The 26,280-nt window shown below is 46.3% G+C and overlaps 1 protein-coding gene across 1 annotated transcript in view; it reads right to left on the bottom strand.

Annotated features, from left to right (window-relative positions):
- Positions 1-26,280, bottom strand: part of LOC147109109 (cation channel sperm-associated auxiliary subunit beta-like) — a 556,551-nt gene that overhangs the window by 258,711 nt on the left and 271,560 nt on the right. The gene's annotated exons all lie outside the window — the stretch shown is intronic.

Raw genomic sequence — 26,280 nt, 5'->3', positions numbered from 1 at the left:
CATTCCTTTTCATAAATCTTCGAAACTCTTCGGACACAAACTGTGGTCCGTTATCAGAGCAAATCTGCTCTGGCAAGCCATTCCTGGCAAAAATGGTCCGTAGGACTGCAATAGTTTTCTCCGTGGTGGTGGAGGACATTTTGATCACCTCAGGCCATTTCGAGTGCGCATCCACGGCTATTAAGAACATTGAGTCCATGAATGGACCAGCAAAATCAATATGCACCCATTGCCATGGAGATGAGGGCCACTCCCATGGGTGTAGAGGGGCATGTGGTGGTGCATTTTGGACCTTCTGGCATCCTGAGCAGCTCTTTGTCAGGTCCTCGATTTGCTGATCGATCCCCAGCCACCACACATAAGCCCTAGCAAGGCTTTTCATTTTCACCCCTCCCAGATGACCTTCGTGAAGCTCATTGAGCACTCTCTCCCTTAACTTGGGTGGAATTACCACTCGGGATCCACACATCAAGGTCCCCTGGCATACTGACAGCTGTTCTCTTCTGGATGAGAATGCTGGCAACAGTGAGTCGCCATGTGCTGGCCATCCCTTCACCGTCAAATCATATACCCGAGACAGTGTCGGGTCATTTCGGGTCTCCTTCTCTATACCAATGTTAGTTACTGGCAAGCATTCAATTATAGTCGAATGAAATATTTCGACAGGATCCACTGCTGGTGCTTCCTCCGCAGTAGGCAGTGGCAGGTGTGATAGCCCATCAGCGTTTCCATGCTGTTTCGTGCCCTTATACTCGATTTCATATTGGTGCGCCCCTAGAAAAAGGGACCATCTTTGTAGCCGTTGTGCAGTCATCACCGGAACGCCCTTCTTTGGATTAAAGATGGAGACAAGTGGTTGGTGGTCCGTCAGCAAGGTAAACTTCTGCCCGTGCAGATAGTGATTGAACTTTTTCACTCCCCACACTAGGCTGAGGGCCTCCCTGTCAATCTGGGCATAGTTACGCTCGGCTGAGGTTAGTGATCATGACGCAAAGGCTATTGGCCTCTCTGAGCCATCTGAGAATTTGTGCGACAGCACCGCTCCAATGCCGTAGGGTGACGCATCACATGCCAACCGAATTGGTAATGCCGGGTTGTAATGGGCCAATACCTCTTTCGATGTGATTAGTGTTTTGCTCTTCTGGAAAGCTCGTCTACATTCGTCACTCCACTTCCATGGCACCCCAGTTTGCAGTAGGGTGTTCAGTGGGTGTAGTATTGTAGACAAATTTGGCAAGAACTTATGGTAGTAGTTTACCAGCCCGAGGAACGACCTCAGTTGTGACACATTTTCCGGTGCTGGAGCCTTGACTACTGCCTCAATCTTCTCTGGGGACTTATGTAACCCCTCTTTATCGATAACGTGGCCACAATACGAGATCTGTTTTCTAAAAAACTCGCATTTGGGGCGGTTAGCTCGGAGCCCATATTCCTGCAATCTAGTGAGCACCTGCTCCAGGTTGGCAAGGTGATCACTGTCATTTTCGCCCGTGACCAGGATGTCATCCAAATAACACTGGGTCCCTGGGATCCCTTGCAGGACTTGTTCCATTGCCCTCTGCCAAATAGCCGGAGCTGATGCTACCCCGAATACCAGCCGGTTGTATTGGTAGAGACCTTTATGGGTGTTGATTGTGAGGTATTTTTTGATGCTTCTTCTACCTCCATTTGCAGATGCACCTGGGCCAGATCAATCTTAGTGAAGCGTTTCCCTCCAGATAGCGAGGCGAAAATATCTTCAATCCGCGGAAGTGGATATTGTACGGTGTGAAGGACCGGGTTCACTGTTACCTTAAAGTCCCCACAGATGCGAACCTTCCTTGGTTCCCCAGGCGTGCTGCTCAACGACTTTTTCATCACAGGGACGATGGGTGCAGCCCACTCGCTCCAGTCTACCTTGGACAGTACACCTGAAGGTTCCAGACTCTCCAGCTCTGCTTTGACGGCTGGGCGGATCGCATAAGGTACCAGTCTGGCCTTAAAAAATTTTGGCCTTGCGTTTTCTTCAATTTTAATCATCGCTGTCATGCCTTTTAGTGTTCCGAGTCCTTGCTGGAACACTTCTTTCGCGTCAGTTAGGATCTTTGACAGTCGCCCAGGTGTGACGTCATCATCCTTTTTGTCAGCCACAGTCAGTGCCTGTATGGAATGCCAATCTAGCTGTATCTTCCGGATCCATTCACGTCCTAGTAGTGGTGGTCCTCCATCTGGCAGTACATATAGGTCCATTTTTGGTGTTTCCTTGCCGTTATATATAACGTTCACCATTATTTTTCCTTTGGGGTAGACTTTTTGCCCCGTGTACGTCTTCAAGACAATCTTTGTATCTCTCAAGGGTATATGTGAGAATAGCCGCTTGTAGTCCCTTCGGTTTATGACTGTTAGGGCTGATCTTGTGTCCAATTCCATTTTCACTTGGACTCCGTCTATCTTGAGTGTGACCCAGATAGTTTGGTGATCCTCCATTTTGATCACATTATGTAGTTTCAGACAACCCAGCTTCTTGCTTCCGGAGTCTGTATCATTCTTCTGTTCGTCTGAACTACTCTCCGTCACCTTATGTACCTTCTTGTACTTCTCCTGTGGAGATTTCTTGCTGCTGGTTTTCTTTCCCGACCTGCAGACTCTTGCTATGTGTCCTACTTTTCCACACTGTCTGCACACTTTGTCCTTGAACCAGCAATCATTATGGTCGTGTGCTGTTCTGCCGCAGCGATAGCACTTCACTGTTCCGTATGACATTTCATTTGTGCCATATTCTTGCAGTCTCCATTGTATCTCTGCAGCGCCCCGTGCTGCTGCTTCATGTGACACTGCAATGCTGAAAGCCTTGTCCAGCGTAAGATCCTTTTCTGATAGAAGCCGTTTCTGGGTTCCTTCACTTTGAAGCCCACACACAAACTTGTCCCTTAAAGTATCTGCCAGTCCCGTTCCAAACTGGCAGTGTTTCGATAGCTTGCGCAGTTCCGTTAAATACTCAGCATTACTTTCATCTTTATGCTGGTTCCTTTTGTGAAACTTAAATCTTTCTGCTATCAGCAGCGGTGTGGGGTTTAAGTGGTCCTGTAGGATTGACACTATGTTTTCAAAATCCTTTTCTACTGGCTTCTCTGGGGTTACTAGGTTTCGTAGTAAGCCATACGTTTTTGCACCCATTGAATTCAACAATACCAGCGCTTTCTTGTCATCTGGTACTTCATTCGCCTTGCAGTATACTTCTATGCGTTCGACATATGTCGTCCAATCTTCGACTTCATTGTCGAACACTGTGATACTGCCACTCTTCGGCATTTTTGGGTGTGGTTAGACTGGCTTAAAATGGCGTCTCCCGCGCTTTCCTTTTTTCCCGCTGCGGCTTAAAATGGCGTCTCCCGCGCTTTCCTTTCTTCCCCGCTGCGGCTTAAAATGGCGTCTCCCGCGCTGCTGCCAACGCCGCTCTCGGCGGTCCTCGCGGCAAATGGCAGCGCCTCGCATTTTCCTGCGCGCCTCTCTCCCCCGTTGACGCTGCTCGGCCCTTGAACCCCGGCTGCGCTCTGCTCTCTCTCGTCTCTCTCCCCCGTTGACGCTGCTCGGCCCTTGAACACCGGCTGCACTCTGCTCTCTCTCGTCTCTCTCCCCCGTTGACGCTGCTCGGCCCTTGAACACCGGCTGCACTCTACTCTCTCTCGTCTCTCTCCCCCATTGACGCCGCTCGGTCCTGAGCACCGGCTGCGCCCTGTGCGCTCTGCCCTCTCTCTCTCCCCCGTCGACGCTGCTCGGCCTTTTTCTGTACCGCTCGGTCGGGCTCTAGCCCGTCGCTGTCCAGGAAGGGTCTGCGCAGTACCTGTTGCCAGCCCGTTTTGCTGGACCACCGTGACTGGAAAGCCAAGCCTGGCTCTCGACAGCCTCCCCTGCGATGCTCAAATCTCCGCTGGATGACTGGGCGGTTGCCCATGGTCGACGCCCATGCTTCTGGACTCGACCTTCTTCCACTGTTCTCCAGGAGCGAATCCCTGGGAGGTGATGCAGAGTTGCAGGTAGGTTCGAACTTGCTTGTCGCCACTGTTAGATCCGTGTACCTTAATGTTGTGTCTTTCAATAATCAGACAACAGACTGCAGGGAACGATTCAACAGGTGTTTACTGAATGAGGGTTACTCGAGAACTAACTGTACAGATCACTATTCAGGGTTTATATACAGGTTTGGTCACTGCTGGTACTACAGTATACAGGAGCTGTAAAAAGTAGTTCTCCCCTTAAAGGTACATTACAATTATTAGCTCTGATGATGTGGAATCTGTATGGGTAGAATTGAGAAATACCAAGGGGCAGAAAATGTTAGTGGGAGTGGTATGTAGACCTCCAAACAGTAAGGCGGAGGTTGGGGATGGCATTAAAAGGGAAAAGAAAGAAGCGTGCAATAAGGGCACAGCAGTCATCATGGGTGACTTTAATCTACATATAGATTGGGCCAACCAAATTAGTAATAATACTGTGGAGGAGGAATTCCTGGAGTGTTTACGGGATGGTTTCCTGGACCAATATGTCGAGGAACCAACCAGAGATCAGGCCATCTTAGACTGGGTATTATGTAACGAGAAAGGATTAATTAGCAATCTTGTTGTACGAGGCCCCTTGGGTCGGAGCGATCATAATATATTTTTTTCATTGATGGGATGTGGGCATCGCTGGCTGGCTAGGCCTGCATTTAGTGCCCATCCCTAATTGCCCTTGAGAAGATGGTGGTGAGCCGCCTTCTTGAACCGCTGCAGTCCATATGGTGTAGGTACACCCACAATGCTGTTAGGAAGGGAGTTCCAGGATTTTGGCCCAGCGACAGATAGAATTCTTCATTAAGATGGAGAATGAAGTAGTTGACTCAGTGACTAGGGTCCTAAATTTAAATAAAAGATCTACAATGGTCTGAGGCGCGAGTTGGGTAGGATTGATTGGGGAATGTCACTCAAAGGGTTGACGGTGGATAGGCAATGGCAAACATTCAAAGACCGCATGGAAAAACTACAGAATTTGTTCATCCCAGTTTGGCACAAAAATAAAACAAAAAAGGTGACTCAACCGTGGCTAACAAGGGAAATTAGGGATAGCGTAAGATCCAAGTAGAGGATATATAAATTGGCCAGAAAAAGCAATAATCCTGAGGGTTGGGAGCAATTTAGGATTCAACAAAGGAGGACAAAGGGATTAATTAAGAAAGGGAAAATAGAATATGAGAGTAAGCTAATAGGGAACATAAAAACTGACTGTAAAAGCTTTTATAGATATGTGAAGAGAAAAAGATTGGTGAAGTCAAGCGTAGGTCCCTTGCAGTCAGAATCAGGGGAATTTATAATGGGGAACAAAGAAATGGCAGACCAACTAAATACATATTTTGATTCTGTCTTCACAAAGGAGGACACAAATAACCTCCCAGAGATGCCGGGGAACATAGGGTCTGATGAAAGGGAGGAACTGAAAGAAATCAGTATTTGTAGGGAAATGGTGTTAGGGAAATTGATGGGATTGAAGGCCGATAAATCCCCAGGGCCTGATAATCTACATCCAAGGGTACTTAAGGAAGTGGCCCTAGAAATAGTAGATGCATTGCTAATCATCTTCCAACATTCGATGGAATCTGGAACAGTACCCATGGATTGGAGGGTAGCTAATGTTACCCCACTATTCAAAAAAGGTGGTAGAGAGAAAACGGGGCGTTACAGACCGGTAAGCCTGACATCGGTAGTGGGGAAAATGCTAGAGTCCATTATAAAAGATGTAATAGCAGAGCACTTGGAAAACAGTGACAGGATCGGACAAAGTCAACATGGATTCACAAAAGGTAAATCGTGCTTGACTAATCTACTGGAATTTTTTGAGAATGTAACTGGTAAAATAGATAAGGGAGAACCAGTGGATGTGGTGTATCTGGACTTTCAGAAGACCTTCGATAAGGTCCCGCATAAGAGATTAGCGTGGAATGTTAAGGCACATGGGATTGGGGGCAAGGTATTGACTTGGATAGAGAACTGGTTGGCAGACAGAAAGCAAAGAGTTGGAATAAACGGGTCCTTTTCCGAGTGGCAGGCAGTGACTAGTGGGGTACCGCAGGGATCAGTCCTTGGACCCCAGCTATTTACAATATATATTAATGATGATCTAGACAAGGGAACTAGACGTAATGTCTCCAAGTTTGCAGATGACACAAAGCTGGGTGGGCGTGTGTGCTGTGAGGAGGATGTTGAGAAACTCCAGGATGATTTGGACAGGTTGGGAGATTGGGCAGAAACATGGCAGATGCAATATAACGTGGATAAATGTGAGGTTGTCCACTTTGGTGGCAAAAACAGGAAGGCAGATTATTATCTAAATGGCAATAGATTGGGAGAAGGGGATGTGCAACGAGACCTGGGTGTCCTTGTGCACCAGTCACTGAAGGTAAGCATGCAGGTGCAGCAGGCGGTTAAGAAGGCAAATGGTATGTTGGCCTTCGTAGCGAGCGGGTTTGAGTACAGGAACAAGGATGTCTTGCTGCAGTTGTACAGGGCGTTGGTGAGACCACATCTCGAGTATTGTGTGCAGTTTTGGTCGCCTTATCTGAGGAAGGATGTTCTTGCTATGTAAGGAGTTCAGCAAAGATTCACCAGGCTGATACTTGGGATGGCAGGAATGACGTATGAGGAGAGATTGGGTCGATTGGGCTTGTACTCGCTGGAGTTTAGAAGAATGAGAGGTGATCTCATTGAAACTTATAAAATTCTGACAGGACTGGACAGACTAGATGCAGGTAGGATGTTCCCAATGGTCAGGGAGTCCAGAACCAGGGGACACAGTCTAAGGATAAAGGGTAGGCCATTTAGGACAGAAATGAGGAGGAATTTCTTCACCCAGAGTGGTGAACCTGTGGAACTCTATACCACAGAAGGCGGTGGAGGCCAGTTCATTAAATATATTCAAGAAGGAGTTGGATATATTTCTTAAGGCTAAAGGGATCAAGGGGTATGGGGGGAAAGCAGGGACCAGGTACTGAATTTGGATGATCAACCATGATCGCATTGAATGGCGGAGCAGGCTCGAGGGGCCGAATGGCCTACTCCTGCTCCTATCTTCTATGTTTCTATGGTTTGAAATTTCTCTTTAAAAAGTGTCTGTGCGATTTGATTGTTTTTTTGTCAGCTCCACGCACTGATCTGTTCACAAAGCTAAAAGCCGTTAAACCTTTGTAGTAATCAATATTGGCCCAGAAATTCGGGTCCCAACGCGTGAGTATGCACGGGGTACTCACGTGTAGGTCCAACGAAAGTGCCGGTTTCGTGCATGCACTGCGCATGCGCAGGAAACCAACACTTCATTTCCCCTGAAAGAAGGGGTTGAGAGGTGGAAAGCGTGTGCCGGAGAGGCAGCGCGTGCGCATTGAACTGCTTTTAACAAGGTAAGTGGTGAATTAATTAAAATTAAAACATTTTTTCCACAGGTTTATTATTTTTAAATACTTTAAAGAAAGGTAAGTTTATTTTTAGCCCCGTTACAAAATGTAATTAATTTTTTCAAAAATTTTAATTATTATTTAAAATAGTTATTTCATGTAATTTATAGTTATTAAAAATGTGATTGAAAAAAAAAATATTTGAAGTTTTAGTGATGTTTTGGGGCTTATAGTATTTATAGGTTTGACAGCTCTTCCTGTCAAATTTATGAATGAAGCATTCCCTGCTACGATTGGCTCTCCATGGCCCACGTTATCCCAGGGGACGCATCGAACTAACTGCGCGCCGGCAGTTGAAGGAGGCCCAGGATCGGAATCCCTCGCAGGGCCCACAGCTCAACGACCGGCGCGGTAGGTAAGTGCAGGTCGGGGGCTTGCACCCGCGGGAAGCCCCCGACCTGAATTTCTGGGCCATTAATATCTTTTCTACAAGCATGTGTGGTTTTAAGTTTGTTAATTGTCTGCTCTATGTATGCATACACATGTGCATTATTTTTGAGATACTTGAGTCATGTTTTTGGTTTTTGAACCAATTTAAACTATGAATATTCTTGGGCTTGGAAATATCACATAAAATCTGTCATTTTGAGTTCATAACGCATTACAGGGATCAATATTTCTAACTTGCATGAAAGTATGAAAGTGTGAGTGTGGTTTGAGTAAGTATGTTCATTCAATTTAAGATTGTGCACCCAGAACTGGGGAAAAAAACTTTGAATTACATTTTAAGTTAAAGACGAAGGTGTGGATTTATTTTGACGAAGATCTCTTGTACAACTGTGAAAAAAGCACCAGAGTTTTTGTTTTACAAAAGATAAGCTTCAGCCTTGAAGTTATGGTTGCCATGGTGTCTGGTAGAAAATGAATTTGAACTTTAGTAGATTTATTCTCACAACACATCAAAGTGCTACACTTTGTTACATTAATGGGGGCTGTACTGGCAGTCGACCTCGCCCACCAGGATCTACGGCGGAGGGAGTGCAGGCAGCGAGAAAGATTGCAACATGTGGCCAGAGGGAGGAGGAGGGCCATGAGGGTTCTTAACAGGAGGCCTTACCCTCTGAGGTTATTTCGACAGCACTTCTCCTACCTCCAATCAAGCAGAGTCAACATGGTTTTATGAAAGGGAAAGAGTTCTTTGAGGATGTAACGAGCAGGATGAATAAAGGGGAACCAGTGGATGTATTGTATTTGGATTTCCAGAAGGCATTTGATAAGGTGCCATATAAAAGGTAACTGCAGAAGATAAGAGCTCACAGGATTGGGGGTAATATATTAGCATGGATACAGGATTGGCTAACTAACAGAAAACAGAGAATCGGGATAAAAGGGTTATTTTCAGGTTGGCAAACTGTAACTAGTAGGCTGCCAGGGATCAGTGTTGGGACCTCAACTATTTACAATCTATATTAATGACTTGGATGAAGGGACTGAGTGTACTGTAGCCAAATTTGCTGATGATATAAAGATAGCTGGGAAAGCAAGTTGTGACGAGGACACAAAGGGCTGGATTTTCATTGAGGAGTCGGGTAGGAGGCGGGACTACAACCTTCGGGGTTGTAGTCCCGCCTCCATCAAGTTCTAGCCATCCCACGCGATTTTGACTTGATTGACCTCATTGAGCCCACCCAGCGGGCTCAGCAGGCCAATTAAGGGCCACCCGGTAACAGGTGACATCACAGATTGACATTTCATCTGTCAAAACCTTTTGACAGATGAAATATCAGCGTTTCACAGCTGTTTGAAGCTGTCAAACACTGACAATCTGTACACTAAGTTAATTCATTCCTCTCAGGCTGATTTAGAGATCTCTCTGGAACAGAAAGCTGAATGCTGCAATTTTTGACAGCTCGCAGCCATTCTGCTTTCTGTGCCAATGAGATGAGGAACTCCCAAAACCTGAAGGAAGGAAGGCTGTAAAGGTAAGTAAAGATTAGTAGAACTTCTTTAAACACTTTACACACATGAAACTCACTTACCTTTACACTCATGCACACATCACTCACCTGAACACCGGACATCTCAACCCCTCCAAGCCCTTCATCCCGACGGTCCGCCTCCTCTAACTTGGCGTGGTTTGGAGCCGTCGGGAATCCCACACTTAACAGGCAGTTAATTGGCACTAATCCCCTTCCCGCCTCGGGGAGGCGGGTCCCAGTGGGGGTCGGGTACCCGCCTCCTTTGAAACTGGCATGGAGGTGGGTTGGGTGCGGGATGGGTTCAGGACCCCAGATTTCGGGATTTTAACCCCCCACATGCCTCCAATCCCGCCTCCATGGCCCAATGAAAATCCTGCCCATAGAGCCTGCAAAGGGATATAGATAGGTTAAGTGACTGGGCAAAAATTTGGCAGATGAAGTATAATATGGGAAATTGTGAGGTTATCCACTTTGGTAGGAAGAATAAAAAAGCAAATTATTATTTAAATGGAGAGAGACTACAAAATGCTGCAGAACAGAGGGATCTGGGGGTGTATATACATGAAACACAAAAAGTTAGCATGCAGTTACAGCAAGTAATTAGGAAGGCAAATGGAATGTTGGCCTTTATTGTCAGGGAGATGGAATATAAAAGTAGGGAAGTCTTGTTACAACTGTACAGGCTGCTGGTGAGACCACATCTGGAGTACTGCATTCAGTTTTGGTCTCCTTATTTAAGGAGGGATATATTTGCATTGGAGGCAGTTCAGAGAAGGTTCACTAGGTTGATTCCTGAGATGAAGGGGTTCTCTTATGAAGAAAGGTTGAGCAGGTTGGGCCTATAGTCATTGGAGTTCAGAAGAATGAGAAGTGATCTTATTGGAACATATAAGATGCTGAGAGGGCTTGAAAGGGTAGATGCTGGGAGGATGTTTCCCCTCATGGGGAAATCTAGAACTAGGGGCATAGTTTCAGAATAAGCCGTTACCCATTTAAAATGGAGATGAGGAGGAATTTCTTCTCTCAGGGGGTCGTGAATCTTTGGAATTCTCTACCACAGAGAGCTGTGGGCAGGAAAGTGGAGTTGAGGCCAAGATCAGATCAGCCATGACCTTATTGAATTGCGGGGTAGGCTCGAGGGGCCAAATGGCCTACTCCTGCTCCTATTTCTTATGTTCTTATGTAGTGCCAGTATCTGAGCTGGTGCCTGCGGATGAGACATGCAGTAACGTGGGGTGTTCTTCCTCCTCCTCTTCTCCCGCCTCGCTCTCAACGATGCCCTCAGGGACATGCGGCTCAGGTGCTTGCTCATTATCTGAAAGCATGAAGGCACAAGGGTCGGGTTAAGGTGAGGGGAGGGTGCCAGGAACGGAGAAATGCATGCATACAGCATGATTAGCTGGAAAGTGCAAAAGGCTTGTGGGGTGAGGGGACAGTGGGATGTGAGAAGAAGGTGTAGGGATGAACATACCGTTGTTGTCCCCAAGGAGTCAATGTCGCCAGTGGCCACGACGCCCACCACCTGGCACCCAAAAATCTCCAGCACTCTATTTTCCAGCGCAGACAGTGGTTGGGTGTCGGCTTATCCCCCGCCTGTGCACTCCTGCTCCCTCCTGTTGTGAGCAACATTGGCCTGCAAAAGAAATGAAATTGTGTGAGTGAGTGTGGAGCAATGTGTTTGGGTGATGTGCCTGCCATTGGTGAATAGCTGTCATTGTGTTCAAGGTGTGAGATGTGGGTGTGACTGTTGGTAGGTAGAGTTTGTTGGTGGGTGAGTGCTGGGGGTGTGGTGGTTTGGCCAATGTGTGCAGACTGTGGTTCAGACGGTGGTATGTAGCATTTGTTGACCACATTAGTGAGGTTGCTAAATTTCTTCTTGCACTGTGTGTGGGTCCTGGGGAACCACAGTGCTGCCTGAGACATGCTGGGCAAGCTCCCTCCACACAGCATGGAAGGCTTGTGGTGAGGGCCTCCTGCCACTTGCTGGGTAGAGCACCGCCCTCCATCTCTGTACAGCGGACACCAATTCCACCAATGCTTGCTCCAAAAATTTGCGGGCTCTTTCCCTGGAGCATCAATCTACCATCATGACACAAGCTTGAGTTGTCCGGCTCCTTGGGCTTAGCCTGCTCCTGCTTGCTGACACAGGTTCACAGCCAGCAATGCTGGAAATGAGGTTCTGCAGCATCAATGAACCTCCCTTTAAGAACTGGAAAGAGCCTGTGGCAATGATGACTTGTGATTAGACCGCACCTGATATTGGTTAGCGCTTTGAGTGTAGCACCACTGAGCTAGGCCATTAGCGCTTGATTTACCGCTACAATCCTTTCTTTGTGCAATGAGACTGAATTTTGCGTGTCGCGTGATTCATTAGTGCCTGGCTATAATGAATTTCTCCCCCTTTGTTTTAATTGGATTACGGCAAAGAAAATTGCTACTGTTTTATGGTCTAAATTAAAAATGTGTGGTCTTGTTTTAAATCAATTTGAACATTTACTAAGCACTGTCTTCATAATTTGATTATTGCAAGGTTCGAGACACGCTATCATCATTGACTCCTTCCCACCCTCTAAAATTTTGACAAGGAAGGTGACCTTTGGCCTCTTTCTGACATTAATGCTGCAAAGAGGGCATTGCACTAGCAAATCACTGCCATGCTGATGATAATGAGCAGGCAGTACCAAAATGTTACCAGCAGATTTCCAGCGTTACCCAATTTCTAGGCCCAAATATCACAGCATGTTGAAGATTTGGACTAAAGGCTTTGCCTTTCAAGGGCTCGGACTTAACTTATTCAGGGTCATTTATTATCTTCTGAGACAGAGTGCTCAAGGGGGGGAGATATGGAAGTTACTTCTAAAGTAATTGTGAGCATTTCTTTCTCTAATGTAAAACCACCAAGTCTGGGCATCAATTGTTTCTGCAATTGGAGCTGATAAAAAAAATTAAATTGATATGAGTTGCTGTTTCAATCACTAGAGAAGGGAAAATTTACCTGAAGTTTAAGGGGATAATCAAATTTTCATTAAAAGAAAAGAGAGGGGTGCAGTCTCGGTGGTTCCAGGAAGAAAGGATTTGCGGAAATAAAATTGAACATGGACAAAACTTGTCAGTCCAACAATACTGCTAGTTGATTTTGGAATAATTTTGAACAGACAAGATGGACTCAGGCACAATATAGCACAATATTTTAGAAAATAAAAACTCCAAGAGAAGATTGGTTAAGTAAAATAAACAAACAAAATGCGTTAATGACTTGCACCAAGTGGGAATGTTTGATTTTTTTTGTTTAAAGATATTATGAGAATATTGTATTGGACAGTAAAGTTCCTCCCGGGCTTGTGAATGAGATAGAATGGTAATTAATGGGATGCCCTACTTAGGATGTAAGATAGAAACTGAAAAATTACACTACCAAATATGAATTTTTCTAAAATCATTTTTCCTAGGTAAATTGGAGTAAATCACCTGGGTGTAATTCACCAAAAGATAGCAATCTAGTATTAATGTATATTCTAGTGAAAGTCATAAAAGTGGAGTTAAGTATAGTAAATTGATAGTTTTCTCTTGGAGAGGTTTGTGTTCTTGCCAATGAATTTTTAAGAAAAGTAATTTGATAGCTGCATCCAGAAGCCTAGACTAATAATCCGGAGACGTGAATTTAAATTCCACCATGGAAGCTGTGGAATTTAAATTCAGTTAATTAAATAAATCTGGAATAAAAAGCTAGTCAGTAATGGTGACCATGAAACTGCCAGATTGTCGTAAAAACTCATCTGGTTCACTAATGTCCTTTAAGGAAGGAAATCTGCTGTCCTTACCTGGCCAGGTCCATATGTGACTCCAGGCCTACAGCAATGTGGTTGACTCTTAACTGCCCTCTGAAATGACCTAGCAAGCCACTCAGTTGTAACAAACCGCTACAAGAAACAATAGTAAGAATACAACCGGACGGACCACCCGGCATACACCTCTGCACCAGCTTCGGACATGACAACGGCACACCCAACTCAGTCGACCCTGCAAAGTCCTCCTCACTAACATCTGGGGACTTGTGCCAAAATTGGGAGAGCTGTCCCACAGACTAGTCAAGCAACAGCATGACATAGTCATACTCACAGAATCATACCTTTCAGCCAATGTTCCAGATTCCTCCATCACCATCCCTTTGTTCCACCGGCAGGACAGACCCACCAGAGGTAGTGGCACAGTGTACAGTTGGGAGGGAGTGGCCCTGTGAGGCCTCAACATTGACTCTAGACCCCATGGAGTCTCATGGCTTCAGGTCAAGCATGAGCAAGGAAACCTCCTGCTGAGTACCACCTAGCACGCTCCCTCAGCTGAAGAATCAGTATTCCTCCATGTTGAACACCACTTGAAAGAAGCACTGAGTGTTGGAAGGGCACAGAATGTAATTTGGGTGGGTAGCACCGCTACTGAATGAGCTGGCCAAATCCTGAAGGACTTAGCTGCCAGACTGGGCCTGTGGCAGGTGGTGAGAGAACCAACACAAGGGAAAAACCTACTTGAGCTCATCCTCACCAATCTACCTGTCGCAGATGCATCTGTCCATGACATCTTTGGTAGCAGTGACCACTGCACATTCCTTGGGGAGATGAAGTCCCGTCTTCACACTGAGGATACCCTCCATCGCGTTGTGTGGCACTACCACCGTGCTAAATGGGATAGATTCAGAACAGATCTAGAAGCTCAAAACTGGGCATCCACAAGGCGCTGTTGGCCATCAGCAGCAGCAGAATTGTATTCCACCACAATCTGTAACCACATGGCCCGGCATATCCCTCACTCTGCCATTACCATCAAGCCAGGGTACCAACCCTGATTCAATGAGGAGTGCAGAAGAGCATGGCAGGAGCAGCACCAGGTGTACCTAAAAATTAGGTGCCAACCTGGGGAAGCTGCAACACAAGACTACATGCATGCTAAACAGCGGAAGCAGCATGCTATAGACAGGGCTAAGTGGTCCCATAATCAACGGATCAGATCAAAGCTCTGCAGCACTGCCATATCTAGTCGTGAATGGTGGTGACAATTAAACAACTAACGGGAAGAGGAGGCTTCATGAATATCCCCATCCTCAATGAAGGCAGAGCCCAGCATATGAGTGGAAAAGACAAGGCTGAAGTGTTTGCAACTATCTTCAGCTAGAAATGCCGAGTGGATGATCCATTATCGGCCTCCTCCTGAGGTCCCCACCATCACAAGCCAGTTTTCAGCCAAATCGATTCACTCCACGTGATATCAAGAAATGGCTGACCGTACTGCATACAGCAAAGGCTATGGGCCCCAACAACATCCCGGCTGTTGTGCTGAAGACTTGTGCTCCAGAACTAGCCGCACCTCTAGCCAAGCTGTTCCAGTACAGCTACAACACTGGCATCTACCCGACAATGTGGAAAACTGCCCAGGTATGTCCTGTCCACAAAAAGCAGGACAAATCCAATCTGGCCAATTATCACCCCATCAGTCTACTCTCAATCATCAGCAAAGTGATGGAAGGTGTCATCGACAGTGCTATCAAGCAGCACTTACTCACCAATAACCTGCTCACCGGTGCTCATTTTGAGATCTGCCAGGACCACTCGGCTCCAGACCTCATTATAGCCTTGGTGCAAACATGGAGGTGAGGTGAGAGTGACTGCCCTTGACATCAAGGCAGCATTTGACCGAGTATGGCATCTGTAATGATCAATAACATGTCATTCTGGAGTGGTACACTAAATGGAGCCATAGAGCTGTATCGAGCTGTATATTTAGTTGTATGTGTTTAAGACTACACTACCCATGATGCACTAGGCTACCCAGAAGGCAGTAGTCAAGATGGAAGCCTGCACACAAAAGCACACATGCTGAATCTCTACAGATGCTGTACCTAGAGAACGTGTACTGAATAAATGACAAGCTAGAAGCTAGCTGTTCATAATAAGAATGTCTAGTTATTAATGAACATAACATGGTACCAGGATTGGTGAAGATCTGCTCAAAATTGTGAAACGCGACATGGAGAATTTGAAGCCACCGGAGTTTTTGAATCTCACGGGAAATGTCGACTACAATTGGCAGACTTTCAAACAACAATTCGAACTCTACATTGCTGCCATCAGGTTCGGTACGAAGCCAGACGCAAGGAAAATAGCATTGCTGCTCACGGTTGCAGGCCCACAGGCGATAGAGGTATTTAATACATTTGTATTTAATCCAGAGGAGAACAGAAACAAATTAGATGATGTGCTAAAGAAATTTGATACACATTGTTCTCCCAAAAAGAATGAAACCTATGAGAGGGATGTGTTCTGTTCAAGGACACAGCAGCAAAATGAGACTTTTGATAGCTTTGTGACTGATCTGAAACTGAAAGCACAGACATGTAATTTCTCTGAGCTGAAAGCATCCATGATTCGTGACCAAATTGTGTTTGGTATTCATGAAAAAAAGGTCAGGGAACGTCTGTTGAGAGAAACCGAACTGACATTGGAAAATGCTGTGAAAATATGCCAAGCCAGTGCGCTAGCTCGACAGCACGCGAAGACTTTCAGTGAAATCAATAATGATGCGATTGTAGTAAGTGCTGCTGCCGGTGCTGTGTCCTACAAGGGGAAGAAACATGGGCAGAACAGAAATGAAAAGCAATCGGAGGAAGGAAATTTTAATTGTAAACACTGTGGTTACAAACACCAGTTAAGACAATGTCCAGCGTTTGGAAAAATGTGCACAAAATGTCATGGAAAGAATCACTTTGCCAAACAATGCTTTTCAAAAGTAACAACAAAGAAAGGGCTACAAGTCCAAGTCAATGTGATTGAGGACACTGATTTAAGTGAGACATTTTTTGTACAAATGGTGTCATGTGACAGTGTCAAAAATGATACAGAAAATGTGCAGCCCTCAGATATGGACAATGCTGAACATAAAATTAATGCAGTAAAAGAGGACAAATGGATGATCCCACTGCAGGTAAATGGAGCATTAGTTACATTGAAACTAGACACTGGGGCAAAAGCAAACTTAATCAGTATGAGTGACATTAAAAATATGAAAGAAAAACCCAAAATACAGAAAAAGTCAGTACTACTGAAGGACTATAATGGACAGAAAATAGATAGCTTAGGTGTGTGCAGACTTAAAGTGACAGTCAAAGACAAAGTGCATCATCTCATGTTTTCTGTTGTGGCTGAAGGACTTGATTCACTACTGGGTGACAAAGCTTGTGAGGACTTAGAACTGGTCAAGAGAGTATACCGTATAAACTGTGCCATAAACAGACCAGATGACTCAGTGGATTCTGTAGTGAATAATTTCCAGGATGTGTTCAAAGGATTTGGACTTCTACCATTCACTTACAAGATCCAGCTAAAGGAGGATGCTCAGCCAGTGGTACATGCTCCATGAAGAGTTCCAGCACCCCTGCGTGACCGGCTCAAGAAAGAACTGGACAGAATGACCACAATGGAAAGTCGAAGAGCCAACAGACTGGGTTAACTCTATGGTATGTGTGAAGAAAAAGAACAACGATCCAAGAATATGCATGGATCCAAAGGACTTAAATGCAAACATAAAACGTGAACACTACCAGATTCCCAAGCGAGAAGAAATCACCAGTGAAATGTCAGGTGCCAGATACTTTACAAAGCTCGATGCCTCACAAGGATTTTGGCAACTAAAACTGGATGAAAAGAGCACCAAATACTGTACCTTCAACACACCATTTATCAGGTATTGTTTCCTCAGAATGCCTTTCAGGATAATATCTGCATCTGAAATCTTTCATAGAGCGATGGAACACATAATTGAAAGTCTGGAAGGAGTTTGGGTCTATGTTGATGACATCATCATCTGGGGCTCCACATTGAAAGAACACAATGAGAGACTGACTAAAGTGCTACAGAGCATACGCCGGAATGGGCTGAAGCTCAACAAAGCCAAGTGTCAGTTTGGCGTCCAGGAAGTCACTTTCCTGGGAGATAATCTATCTGGTAAAGGAATAGAGCCAGATATGGAAGAAGTAAACGCCATACTCAAAATGCCCCGACCCACTGACAAAAAAGGAGTGCTACGCATCATGGGGATGATAAACTTCATTGGAAAGTTCATTCCTAACTTGTCAGCTAAGACAGCCTGTCTGCGAGACCTGCTACATAAAACAAATGAGTTCGCATGGACAGAAAGACATGAGCAAGAGTGGATGAGCCTCAAAACAGTGCTGACAACCACACCTGTACTCACTTTCTTTGACCCAACAAAGAGAATCAAAGTGTCAACGGATGCATCAAAAGATGGCCTAGGCGCGGTCTTGCTACAAGCAGAGGGTGAAGATTGGAAGCCTGTTGCCTATGCCTCCAGGTCTATGACTGATTCTGAGTGTCGATATGCCCAGATTGAAAAGGAATGTCTAGGCTTGGTAGTTGGACTAGAAAAGTTTCATGGCTACATATATGGACTTCCCACCTTCACAGTTGAGACAGACCACAGCCCACTGGTTGCCATCATTAAAAAAAATCTGAATGAGATGCCTCCAAGGATTCAACGACTCATGATAAAGCTGCAAAGATATGACTTTGAACTGATCTACACACCAGGCAAATACATAGTGTTAGCAGATGCACTATCCCGAGCACCCACAATGAGTCATGTGAGCTCTACTGAAGAAGACGTGGATGTTCATGTGAGTATGGTCACTGCTGCGCTACCCGTGTCAGACACAAAATCAAAGCAAATAGCAGAAGAAACAGTAAAAGATACAGTGTTACAAACAGTAATAGAAAACATTCATCATGATTGGCCAAAAGGTTCCTGTCCAAAATACTTTCACATAAGGTCAGAATTGAGTGTCGCAAGTGGACTATTACTAAAACAGAACAGAATAGTCATTCCACAGGCTCTACATCAAGACATGCTCAAAGGGATTCATGAGGGACACCTCGGAATTGAAAAATGCAAAAGGAGAGCAAGAGACACTGTTTATTGGCCTGGCATAAATAAGGACATTGAGAACATGATAGGCAAATGTGAGACATGTCAGAAACACCAAAACAAACAAACAAAGGAACCAATGATAGTAGCTGACTTACCAGCAGCACCATGGCAAAAGGTTGGTATGGACCTCTTTCATTTAAATGGTAAAGAATATCTAATAGTGATTGACTACTATTCTAAATATCCTGAGATGGCGCTGCTCTCAAGCACATCAGCAAGCAGTGTCATAATGCATGTTAAATCCATCTTCGCCAGACATGGAATTCCCAGGATTGCCGTTAGCGACAATGGTCCATGCTTCAACTGTAAGGAGTGGCAACAGTTTGCAGCACAGTATGACTTTCAGCACATCACATCCAGTCCTTTGTATGCTCAGTCAAATGGTAAGGCAGAGAAAGGTGTTCAAGTTCTCAAGCAGCTACTGAAGAAAGCGACAGAAAGCAAGTCTGATCCTTATCTCGCCCTGCTGAGCTACCGAGCCTCACCTTTAGACTGTGGTTCTTCAGCTGCTGAACTACTAATGGGTCGCAAGTTGCGCACCACGCTACCCTGCTGTGCAAAAGAACAGCAAAGTAAGGAACTGAGACAGAGACTTCAACTGTTAAAGCTGAAACAGAAATCATACTATGACAAGTCATCCAAAACTCTAAAACCATTGACAAGGGATGATGTTGTCAGGATTGAGGATTCAGATGCATGGAACAGGAAAGCTACAGTTCTTGAGGAAGTACGACCAAGGTCATACACTGTTTGAACTGAGGAAGGACAGATTCTCAGGAGGAACCGCCGTTCCCTCCTGAAAACACAAGAAACTATCCAAGAGCAGATTGATGACAATGCCGCAACTGAATCTTGTCATTCACCACCAGAACAATCTCATGAAAACACATCAGACTTACCCGTGCTGAGAAGACCCACACGTGTAGTAAAAAAGCCTGATAGACTTAATCTTTGAGTACAAAAAAAACTATATTGAAAATGTATTGACTGTTGTGAAAATGTTTATGTTTATAGAGCACTAACAAAAGTGTTACTGATATCATCTTTATCGTTTCTCTTGAAAGTTGATTGATATTGATTTTGTTAACCTCAAAGAAAGGGGGATGTAATGATCAATAACATGTCATTCTGGAGTGGTACACTAAATGGAGCCGTAGAGCTGTATATTTAGTTGTATGTGTTTAAGACTACACTACCCACGATGCACTAGGCTACCCAGAAGCCAGTAGTCAAGATGGAAGCCTGCACACAGAAGCACACATGCTGAATCTCTACAGATGCTGTACCTAGGGAACGTGTACTGAATAAATGACTAGCTAGAAGCTAGCTGTTCATAATAAGAATGTCTAGTTATTAATGAACATAACAGCATCAAGGAGCCCTAGTAAAATTGAAGTCAATGGGAATCAGGGGGGGAACTCTCCACTGGCTGGAGTCATACCTAGCACAAAGGAAGATAGTTGTAATTGTTGGACGTCATGCATCTCAGCCCCAGGACATTGTTGCAGGAGTTCCTTGGGGCAGTGTCCTAGGCCCAACCATCATCAGCTGCTTCATCAATGATCTTCCCTCCATCATAAGGTCAGAAGTGGGGATGCTCGCTGATGATTGCACAGCGTTCAGTTCCATTCACAAATCCTCAGATAATGAAGCAGTCCATGTCCGCATGCAGCAAGACCTGGACGACATTCAGTCTTGGGCTAATAAGTGGCAAGAGACATGCATGTTACACAAGTGCCAGGCAATGACTATCTCCAACAAGCGAGAGTTTAACCACTGCCCCTTGACTTTCAACGGCATTACCATCGCTAAATCCCCCACCATCAACATCCTGGGGGTCACCATTGACCAAAAACTTAACTAGATCAGCGACATAAATACTTGGCAACAAGAGCGGGTCAGAGGCTGGGAATTCTGCAGCGAGTGTCTCACCTCCTGAATCCTCAACGCCTTTTCACCATCGACAAGGCACAAATCAGGAATGTGATGGAATACTCTCCACTTTCCTGGATGAGTGCAGCTCCAACAACACTCAAGAAGCTCGACATCATCCAGGACAAAGCAGCCCGCTTAATTGGCACTGCATCCACCACCTTAAACATTCACTCCCTCCACCACCGGCGTACAGTGGCTGCAGTGGCTGCAATGTGTACCATCTACAAGATGCACTGCAGCAACAAGCCAAGTCTTCTTCAGCAGCACCTCCCAAGCCTCTACCACCTAGAGGGACAAGGGCAGCAGGCACATGGGAACACCACTCCCTGCAAGTTCCCCTACGAGTTACACACACCATGGGTCAATATCTTGGAACTACTTTCCTAACAGCACTGTGGGAGTACCTTCACCACAATGACTGCAGCGGTTCAAGAAGGCAGCTCACCACCGCCTTCTCAAAGGGAATTAGGGATGGACAATATATGCTGGCCTTTCCAGCGACGCCCAGATCCCAGGAACGACTAAATGCTTTTATTTTTGTTCAAGCTTTTTTGACTATTGTTCTGATTATCACTTTGTGCTATTTGTGTTAATTTTTACAGAATGCAAGGACCCACTTACATCAAATTGAAATGATACAATTGCTGGAAAAGTATCAGTAAAGGAGCAAGTTTTCTTGACACGGGTTAAATAATAACATGCCATGAGTATAATCTGTATAATCTATATAATCTAGTGATGAGACCTGTGCTGGAGTTGGAAAGTGTATCTGGGAGGCAAGACCTATTGATACACTTGAGGAAGGTCTGGATGAAAATCTATTTTAAACATCCCTCACTACAAGAAGAACTTTAGTGCAAAAGAGAACTTTTAATGATGACTAATCCACATTAAAATGCAAGTTGAGAACAGGAATATGGAGGAACATTTTTAACAGACATTACTCAGACAAAAAAAAGCAACTGTAATCATGGACAAAGCTGGGGTTGCTGTGCAACCAACGGAATCGACAAGCACTGTCTTAAGATAAGAACCTCATTAAACTGCAACAAGTGACACACATGATGAAGTAACCCCACTAAACTTTGAACCAATCCTGAACAATAAGGGGAAAAGCCATGCTTGAATGAACCAATGATTGAGATATACACGTGACAGCCACGAGAGAAGTTTTGAACACAAAAATATAAGAACCAACACAATACTTAACTTTTTTACTACAGTCGGCCAGGATAAATGTATCCTGGCCTAATGAAGAGAAGATGTCTAAAGATTTCAACAGACTTCAAGTGATCGTTGGTGTGGCCACTGGGCACTTAAAGACTCCAGAACAAGTTAAGTTTGGTTCTTGTTTAATCCATGTGTTAGTGGTTAAATAATGATCTCTGGGAGATAATGGTCAGAATGTTTACATTGCAGTGAGTGTGGGTTCGTGAGCTGGTTGGCAGTTAAAAGCGCTGAATTTGACAGCATGTCGGGAACACACCTTCATCTCGCTGGCTTCCACATTTAACCGGGGCACGTTTCTCAGCATGCCACGGACCTGCTCGGGAGAGGCGGGTGACCTCATTGACGTAGTTAACAGCTCCTTGAGTGACCCTTAAGAGGTTTTCTAATCTGAGGTTTCAGCTTTTACTGCTTGTGCATGGGATTCACGGACTTCCTGAAGCTCGCCTGTGAAGGCAAGGCGAGAGCTCAGTGGCCATTGTGAGAGTTCATTAAGTGACAGCTGAAAAAAGCACATAAATACACACACCTTATGCCTGCTTCCTTGCCTAAGAGAAAGGCTCTTGCTGACACCATTTTGTGCAGAGATTTTGCTTTCAGGAGTTTGCAGGTGATTTCTTCAACCTCGGAAGCCACTGTCACCACAGTGCAAGTCACTCTCACTACATTGGAGGATTGTGCCTCTAATCTTCACTTTACCTGGCATCTATCAGATCAGCATGGGTGCCGCTTCTGCAGCTTCACCCAGGACCTCAGATTCGGACCAAGTTGAGCCCCAGCACCATCAGCACCAGCAACACCAGCAGCAGCAGCAGCAACATCACCAGCAGACTTCTTCTCACCGACCTGATGCTCCAAAGGAGTGAGCGGATCGGCACAGCGTGCACCTCACTGGAAACAATAACCCCAACACAGAGTATACAGGCACAGGATGAGCTTCCTGCACATGACTGAACAGCAGTGCTTCAGAAGGCTCAGGCTATCGCACCAGGTCATGGCAGACATTTGTAGCTTGCTGGAAGAAGACCTGCTGTCGAGAGAACCCGGTGGACATGCCTTACCAGTGGCTGTCAAAGTCACCACTGCCCTCAACCTCTTCACCTCAGGCCCCTTCCAGGGATCTGAAGCAGACATTTGCAGGATCTCGCAGTCAGCCACCCACAAATGCATCACCCAGGTGACCGATGCCTTGTTTCACAAGTCAGGCACTTATGGACACTTTGCCACTGATGAAGCCAGTGTGACTGAGTGGGCGCTTGGCTTTGCGGTTCTGGCTGGCTTCCCACAGGTGCAGAGTGTCATCGACTACACACACGTGGCCATCAAGGCACCCCCAGATCACCCAGGAGTGTTCATGAACCAGAAGGGCTGCCATTCCTTCAATGTGCAACCTGTCTGCAACCACAAAAAGATCATCATGCATGTGTGTGCCAGATTCCCAGAGAGCTGTCATGGCTCTTTCGTCCTATGTCAGCCCACCCTCCCTCAGCTCTTCGTACCTCCGAACAGACTTACTGGCTGGCTGCTTGGAGACAAGGGCTATCACTGAAGACGTGGCTGATGACACCCCTCAGGAGACCAAGCAATGAGGCCAAGGAGCGCTATAATGAAAGCCGCATGATGGCCAGATGTGTCATAGAGCAAGTAATCAGCATGCTGAAGATGCACTTCAGATGCCTTGACAGATCTGGAGGAGCCCTTCAGCCATACAGGGTCTCCAGAATGATCGTCACATACTGCACGCTGCACAACATTTTTCTTTTCTGAGCGTTTCTATGTGGTGCAACCCCTGTGGCTTCAGCAGAGGTTGAGGCATGCTTCCCTGATGTGACTGCTTAGACACTTTTGGCGGACGTCATCTGGGTTTTGGAGCCTGTGAGGGCCCCGTCAAAGACTGCATCTCCAGCAATTGTGCAAGGGCAGACTCGGGCATTGGGATCCGAAGCAGCATGTGGGGCTCTGACTGAGGGGGGAGGCAACGGTGGAGAAGTGGGAGTGCTTTGAGCAGAGCCCCCACTTTTATGTGCCCTCTCACCATCATCCCTCTCATGGGTCACCTGGACTTCCCTACTAGCAAGGAACTGAAGAGCACCTTGCTGCACATCAGTGGGGCGATAAACACCCAAGTCTACATTGGTATCCCTTCTAGAGATGAGTTCAATAAGAGTCTGCAAGCTGTTGTTCACAGCAAGCATGTTCTCGTTTGACTGGTGCATTAGCTGCTCCATGCAGGTGGCCATCCTTTCCATGGAAGAGCACATCATCGCCATCACCTGCGACATGGTGCTCTTCATGTTGGAGATGGACTCCTCCATGCTCTCTACATTTGTGCACGTCACGGCTGGAAAAGCTGCCAGAGCCTCGCGCATTTGTTGCTGCTCCTCCAAGATTTGTCGACGGCCCCCAAGGTTCAGCATCTGCAAAAAACTAAGCACAGCTTGGAGTGTCATGCGCCTTCCAGCGAGGACTCACCACTGCTGTCCCTGTCTCCACAATTTGCTCTTGCTCACTTGTAATGTGCAAGACACCAGGTGACAACACTACCCTATGTCGCACGGGACCAACAACGTGCGCATATCTGCGCCGGTGCTGGGTGCGCATGGGTCTGTTGGCGGTGCACCCTAAGAGACTGCAGCTTCCTCTGAGGAGTCGTTTTCCTCCTCCGGCTGGACAGTGGGCGGGGAGTGATGGTACTTGATGGGCCTGTGGGAGAGTGAAGACATGAATTAGAACTCTTATGATAAGTCTGTTTAATGTTACCATTATGCACATCATGATATTTCAGTGGCTGCTGACATCAATCACCATATTCGTGACTGTTGTATGCCATGTTGCTGTATGATATTTAATTCTGTCACCAGGTTGTTTGGAGGTCCCCCTCTCTCCATCTCACACCGCCAGCAGCTCTGCCACTCCATTTAATTCCAGCGCCTCCTCCTCTGCTGGCGTCAATGTGCTGTAAATTGGAGGGCCACCTCCAGTTCTCTGTCTCTCCTGTGTGTTCTGGGCTCTCCTCTCCTGCAAGGAGGGAAAGAAGAGAACTTTGAGTGAGCGTGATGGACTGAATGTAGGGGATGGATGGGCTACATCTGTAGAGGGTGACTATGAGGGAGTGGCATGACATTGACAAATGGCCTCCTTCTGTGGCATTACTTTCTATGATTGCATTAGGCTGAGGGTGAGTGTCAGTGGTGGATAGTCAGATGGGGATGTGAGTAGGTGAATACACAGTGAGGGATGGGTGCACCTGCAAGGTAGGTTGGCGTGAGGAGTCACGTGCAAGAGTCAGCTTGGCAAGGCAGAGTGGTAGGGTTGGGGTGACAAAAATGTCAGGATGTAGTTGAATGTGGCATTGTAACTCAGCTGTCCTGACCTCATGAGATCATCAAATCCCTTCCTACACTGCATCCAGGAGCAGCTGACAACCCCTGCTTCTTGGGCAATCTCCCGCTATGCCATCTTTGTTTTACTGGCTGGCCTCTTCTTGCCATCGCCAGGGAAGAGGACTTCCTTCCTTGCTCTCACTCCCTGGAGCAGGATTTCCAGGTTGGAATCTGAAAACCTGGGCACAGCCTTCTGCCACTGAGACAGCATTGTTGCCTCTAAATGATTGCACTCTCATAGTCAAAGTCAAAGTATTGGCTGTAACACTGGCAGGCACCACTTACAACCACCTCAGGCCCTCCTACAACAACCTTCAACTCTCATCTGTCCACTGCCCCTTTAAACAGGTGAGCTGAAGTCGAGTCATCCGTGACATCAACAGACCCTTAGAACATAACCAACACCTTGTTCCGTCAGAGAGACAAGTACAAGGCTTCATGGCAGCACCCTCGTTCTAAGCACTGGCATCTGCTGGACTACATCATCGTCCAAGTGAGGGACCGCAAGGACGTCCGCATCACCCGTGCCATGACAGGAGCTGATGACTGCTGGACAGACCACCGCCTAATCCGCTCTGTCATCTCCATCAATGTAGCCCCAAAACAGTGGCAGCAACAGAAACAATGCCGCAGGAAAATTAACGCTGGAGCACTCAAAGACCCCGCTAAGAAAGCCCTATTCAGCCTGCGCCTCACAAGCAACCTGACAACTCCCAGTGATGCAGAGACACGGAGTGCCCACAGCGCCTGGTCTGCACTCAAGGCCTCCATAATCAGCACCTGTGAAGAGACGCTTGGTCACTCAACCAGGAAACACCAAGACTGGTTCGACGAGAATGACCAGGAGATCCAGGAGCTAATAAGCCGCAAGCGCAAGGCATTTCTGATCTGGAAACAGCAACAGAACTCGAAAGCAAGAAAGCAGCTCTACAGAAGCCTGAAGGCCGAGGTCCAACAAAAAACTCGCGACCTAAAGAACAGATGGTGGGTGGAGAAAGCGCAGGAGATCCAGCAGCTAGCCGACAACCACGACGTGCGTGGATTCTTTAGCGCAGTCAAGACCATCTACGGCCCAAGCACCCAAGGCCCTTCCCCAATGCGGGCCAAGAACGGAGAGGTACTCATCAAGGACAGGGAAGCAGTCAGTGCCCGATGCAAGAAGCACTTCGAAGATCTCCTTAACCACGACTCTGTCTTCGACACGAGTGTCCTCAACTCCATCTCACAGCATGCTACCCGCCACCATCTCAGCACAACCCCAGCCCGGTATGAGGCTGAAAAGGCCATCCGACATCTGAAGAACAACAAGGCCTCAGGAGCAGATGGAATCCCCGCTGAGGCACTAAAGCATGGCGGAGAAGCA

Source organism: Somniosus microcephalus, chromosome 12 (assembly GCF_052327205.1).
Source record: "Somniosus microcephalus isolate GS21.2 chromosome 12, FLI_Smic_1.0, whole genome shotgun sequence".
In the NCBI taxonomy this organism is placed as follows: Eukaryota; Metazoa; Chordata; class Chondrichthyes; order Squaliformes; family Somniosidae; genus Somniosus; species Somniosus microcephalus.
Note: the sequence above shows the minus strand (reverse complement) of the source record. Positions and strands in the feature narration are given on the sequence as shown.